This window comes from Lepus europaeus, chromosome 15 (assembly GCF_033115175.1).
Source record: "Lepus europaeus isolate LE1 chromosome 15, mLepTim1.pri, whole genome shotgun sequence".
Taxonomy (NCBI): domain Eukaryota; kingdom Metazoa; phylum Chordata; class Mammalia; order Lagomorpha; family Leporidae; genus Lepus; species Lepus europaeus.
The window spans coordinates 31,178,537-31,183,935 of NC_084841.1; the positions used below are offsets into that span (position 1 = coordinate 31,178,537).

The following is a 5,399-nucleotide window of genomic DNA, read 5'->3' on the forward strand; positions in this document are numbered from 1 at the left end:
GCACCAGGCACAGACCCTGCCAGCGGGAGAGCAGGGAGCTGCCTAGAGATGAGGCTGCAAACGGACACGGGGGAAGGGAACTGGGGAGCAAAGGGGAAGGAGAAGAGGCAGGGAAGGAGGGCTATTAGCGAGATTCCGCTCCTCAGCTATCACGACACTGCATCACGTGCTAAAGGCGTTCTAAGGACAGCGACTGCGACACCCAGTCACCAGCACCTCATTCCTCCCGGGAACTCAGAGCAAAAGGAAATGTCCGCCCCCCTGCCTCACAGAAATCACCAAAGCTTACAGTCCAGGTTTGGTTTCCTTTTCCTCAAGACCACGTCATCCGTGTCCTATAACGCCAGTACAACCGGCGTTCCCATCACGGACTCCTTGGTTAGGATACTGAGCGTTTATAAAGAGTACCCCAATTCCACAAAGAACGACCACATTCTATTCAGCGTCATTTTCACGAGGAGCACTTTGGATCACGTTGTGCCTCTCCGAAAATCAGCCACACAGCTTCTGTGCATGGGAACCGGAACACCCTACCTTCTGACTCGGGGGGAGCACACCGCGGACTCTGTGCAGGCCACAGCTGCACTCTTGCTCTCGCATCGCCACCACGTGCCCAGCGGGACAACAAGATAAAGTTGCTCCGGATAACATTTGTTTTGCTGAGTGTTCCCCTGATGCCGGACACCACCCAGCAGCTGGAGCCCCCGATGCTGGCGTGTGAGGCTCAGAGATTGTGTTTCAAAGCCCGGAGCAGGGGGATTTTCATCCTGCTTGCAGAGAAATCATTATCTTCAGGATTTTTTTTTTTTTTTTGCCTGGAGCACTGGAACTGACCCCTCCAGAGATAAGAACAAACAGAATGTGTTCTGTCTTTCCCAAGACAGCTGCCTCAGCATATACTTTCCACTTAAAGCTTTTAAGGATTTGACTTAGACATCCATGAACACCCCAGTGGACAGCTAGGGTTTGGTTTAATCCCCAAGAAAACTGGCATTAAAATAGACTTTTTCCCAGCAATAATAATCTCATTTATGATAAATTATTCTATTCTCAGTAGCTTTGAGACACATGAGAGCTTTTATGTAATAAAGAGGCCATTTACTTCCGAATATTTTAATGCATGTTTCCATATTTTTCTCATTTTTAATGCAAGGGCCGTTGATGGTATTGTAAGAGAACGTCTTTTAAAAGAGAATTTACAGCAAGTGTTCCAGGAAAATGGATGGCAGTGGACGCCATTACGGAGCTACGCTGCTGAAAGGGGCAGGACAGGGATGTTCGAATTCCCATTTGGGAGCATAAAAGAGTAACCTCTACAGAGAAAGGCGGTGTTCCTGGGTAAATTGACATGATCTGGGAGACCTGGCTTCAATTCAGGCTCCATCCTTTGCATTCCTGGACATTCTTAGCAATTGCTGTGTGTCTTGGGCCACATCCGAGATGTGTGTCTCCAGGGGAACAGAGACAGAGGTTGGAGAAGACCCTGATGATCCCTGGGGAAAGAAAAGCAGGTCTGAGCCTGTTGCACTAACTGCAAGGAGAGGCTGTTTTGAAAGAGCAGAGACGTCTTGCCCGAAGTGTGACTGCTCAGACTTTCTGGACTTCTGTTTTCAGGGCCACTCATCCGGAAGGATGCTATCCAGAAAGCACCAGGGTGGGAGGTCTTACTGGGAAGCTCGAATCTGGAGTTGGACGTGGAGAAAGGGCAAGAGTCAAAACCCACTATGCCCTCCCCCCGACCCCAGGAAGGTACAAATGCCTTTTTATTAAAAGACATCAAATAAATGTCCTGTAGGCATGGGCAATGATAGCAAGAAAGCAATATAGGTTGTTCAGGGAAACCAGCACCTGATCAGCTTTAGCGATTTCTTGAAACAGCAGGCAGTCTTGTCTTCAGTCATTTTTCTGACTGACTTCTGTGAAGTGACTGGCGAGGAGCACTGCCCCGAGCCTCCTGTCCCAGTTTGCTAATAACTGTACAGAACAATGACAGGTGTCAGAATGTGCCACCACCCATCCCACCTCCCATGCCACCTGCTGCACCCCTTCCAGGGTCTTCCTCTTCTTTCGGAATTTCTGTAACTATGACTTCTGCTGTGGTTAACGGACAGGCCACCCCAGCAGCAGCCACTAAAGCAGTTTTGTGACCTTTCGTGGATCAGTAATTCATTTTACCACCATATTCACAAAATCTCCAAGCACGGCAGCATAACCAACTTCTGAGGCACTTTGCAGAATTTTCTCAACTATCAAAGATCTTTTAACACCTCTGTTGCTAGAGGTGGTCTTTGCAGGAATTTTGAATGTTCTTTAAATAATCTCTGTACCAATTATTATATATTTTTTTTTACTCTTCATTAGCTGGAGTTAATGAGTCCAAGTCTGGAATACAGAGAAGGGCCCAAGTGTCTCCTTGAACAAGGGCAGCTCCTGTACCATTGAGGGCATCTGTAATCATTCCTCTTAATTTGCTTCAACATTGCTTGTCTTGCCAACCTTCTGTACAGCTACTCCATCTGAAAACTTAGCCAGACATCCATTCAGGTTTTCCTTCCACGTTGACTAATTGTGACCTCTGCTGGATGGTCCACTCCCCGAATGCCCACAATAGCAGGGATCAGGCCAGGCCAAAGCCAGGAGCCAGAAACTCCATAGAGTCCCCAACATGGATGATAGAGACCCAAGGACTTGAGCCATCATCTGCAACCTCCCATGGTGCACATCAGTAGGAAGCTGGATGAGAAGTGGAGGTGGGACTCCATCCCAGGCAGCCATGAAATAGGATGCAAATTAATTAAAGAGGCAAATTAATCCATTCCACCACAACATCCACCCCCTGATAATTTCTTGACTATGCTTTTCAATGAGAGCTGTGCCACCTTTTCCTTTTGAGAACATCATCTTTGGCCACAATGTCCTCTGTAACTTTTCCTATCATGAGGCTGAATATCTTCAAGATTTAGGATCTATCACTCTTCTGCAAATACTGTACCATGAGCAGCAATAAAAAAGATTAATTAATTAATTTATTTGGAAGGCAGAGTGACAAAGAGAGTGCTATCCATCTCCATATCCATATCTATATTTTTATTTATATCTATATCTTTATTTATATCTATAACTATATGTTACCCATATCTGGCAAGGCCAAACCAGGAGCTAGAAACTACAATCCATGTCTCCCATTTGGGTGGCAGAAACCCAAGCTCTAGGTCATCATCTGCTCCCTACCCAGGTACATCACCAGAAAGTTAACTGGAAGCAGCATAGCCAGGACGCTGACCCGGCACTCTGTTACGGAACGTGGGTGACCCAAGCAGCAGTTAACACACTGCACCATGATGCCCCTCTCCTGAGCTGGTTCTTCCAGCTGTAACCTGAGACTTTGCTACCATCTGAAGGCCAACGGTAGCCTGTTCATGAGTGAGCTCAGAGTTTCTCTCTATCAGTATCTTCAGAGATGATGGCCAAGGCTTACCATAAGCATTGGCAATTTCAAGAGCAGGTACAAGGGACTGGACATTAGAAATCTTCTTTTCACTCAATAGAACATGTGCATCCTGAAATTCAGATTTCTAACTTTCTTATGTATTAATAATGTATGGAAAAATACAGTGCCAATCAACCTTCATGCCTTCAATAATTTCTAATTCATTTAGTGTTTTCCATCCTTTCCTGACACTTACATTAGTCAGGGTCCTCTGAAGATACACAATTGGTGGGATGTGTATATAGGTAAAGGAAGGAGAACTTACCAGGGGAATTGGCTCACATGATTATAGCAGCTGAAAAGTCTCACCACAAGTCATCTGTGAGCTACAGACTGTGGGGTGTTGGCAGCAACTCAAATCTAACCGTTAACTGACTTAAATAAAATTAAAAAGAAAAGAAAAGGAACTGGGAAAGCCAGTCTCAGTTACAACAGGAAGCCTGCATGCCAGCAAGGGGATTGCTGGTTTACATCCTGGAGTTCAAAGATCAGTGACCGTTGTCCAAGGCAGGAGTCTATCAAGTCCCATCTCTCAAAGCCAGAGATCAATTCCCCTCCCACACTTAGTCTACCCACACCCCCAGCCAACTGGTGCTGCCTGCCCACATCAAAGCTGGGTCTCCCCACCCAGTTCATCCAGACTCACATGCTAATCTCCTTTGGAAACACTCTTATAAGCATGCCCAAAGAACATTTTTCCAGATGTCTAGGTATCTCTCAATCCAGTCAATCTGACATTGTAAAATTCACCACCCCAGCATCCTTTCTTCTAATCACCTTTCTCATGGCATCAGAGATGATGTTGCCAATTTCTTTGTCTCCACAAGCAAAAAGCAGGGCAACCTGGGGCAGTTTCTTTAGAGGCTGTCGCAGGCATGGACTGTTTCTCAAGTTTGGTAATTACGGCATTGACAGCTAACATCAACCTTGGTGGACCAATGCCTTTGCTGATCTTCTCCAAGCCCTCCTTGCAATAGAGGGTGCCAGTGCAATGGCAGCAGTGGCACGACCTGCAGCATCTCTGTTTGTGTTGTTGGCAGCATCTTGAACAAATGAAGCCCTAATATTCTCGTATTTGTCCTTTAAGTCAATTGGCTTTGCAGCAGTCACACCGTCTTTTGCTGCTCTGGGACATCCCTCTTTCCATAACCACTGTTGTTTTCTGGGACATTAAAAGAGCTATCCCACTGGCTAAAAGGTCTACACCTTGAAGCATTAAGGTTCAGGCACTTGCCCCAGGCTTTATGTTTTTGGTATGAGCCCGGGTGAGATGAGGAACAAGTGCCTTGGACACAGGCCTCATCAGATGGAGAACCTTGGGTAATCAAACATTGGGGTGGAGCAGAGGCCAGGAACACATGTGGAGAGGCCAGGGGTCAGCAGTGAGTGAGGGACTGCATTTCCTTGGGTCTGAGTTTGTTTGTTTTTTTTTTTTTTTTTTTTTTTTTGGACAGGCAGAGTGGACAGTGAGAGAGAGAGAGACAGAGAGAAAGGTTTTTCTTTGCCGTTGGTTCACCCTCCAATGGCCACCGCAGCCGGTGCACCGCGCTGATCCGAAGGCAGGAGCCAGGTGCTTCTCCTGGTCTCCCATGGGGTGCAGGGCCCAAGCACTTGGGCCATCCTCCACTGCACTCCCGGGCCACGGCAGAGAGCTGGCCTGGAAGAGGGGCAACTGGGACTAGAACCCCGTGTGCTGGCGCTGCAAGGCAAAGGATTAGCCTCTTGAGCCGCGGCGCCGGCTGGGTCTGAGATTTTTAATATATGCTAAGTTCTCAGGACAGAAGACCATTCTGCGGCGCCGGCACACCGGGTTCTAGTCCCGGTCGGGGCACCGATCCTGTCCCGGTTGCCCCTCTTCCAGGCCAGCTCTCTGCTGTGGCCAGGGAGTGCAGTGGAGGATGGCCCAAGC

General features: G+C 47.5%; 1 pseudogene; it reads right to left on the bottom strand.

The window, feature by feature from the left end:
• Positions 1–1,996: 1,996 nt before the first annotated feature.
• On the bottom strand, positions 1,997–4,814 carry LOC133774266 (60 kDa heat shock protein, mitochondrial-like; annotated as a pseudogene).
• Positions 4,815–5,399: the final 585 nt, after the last annotated feature.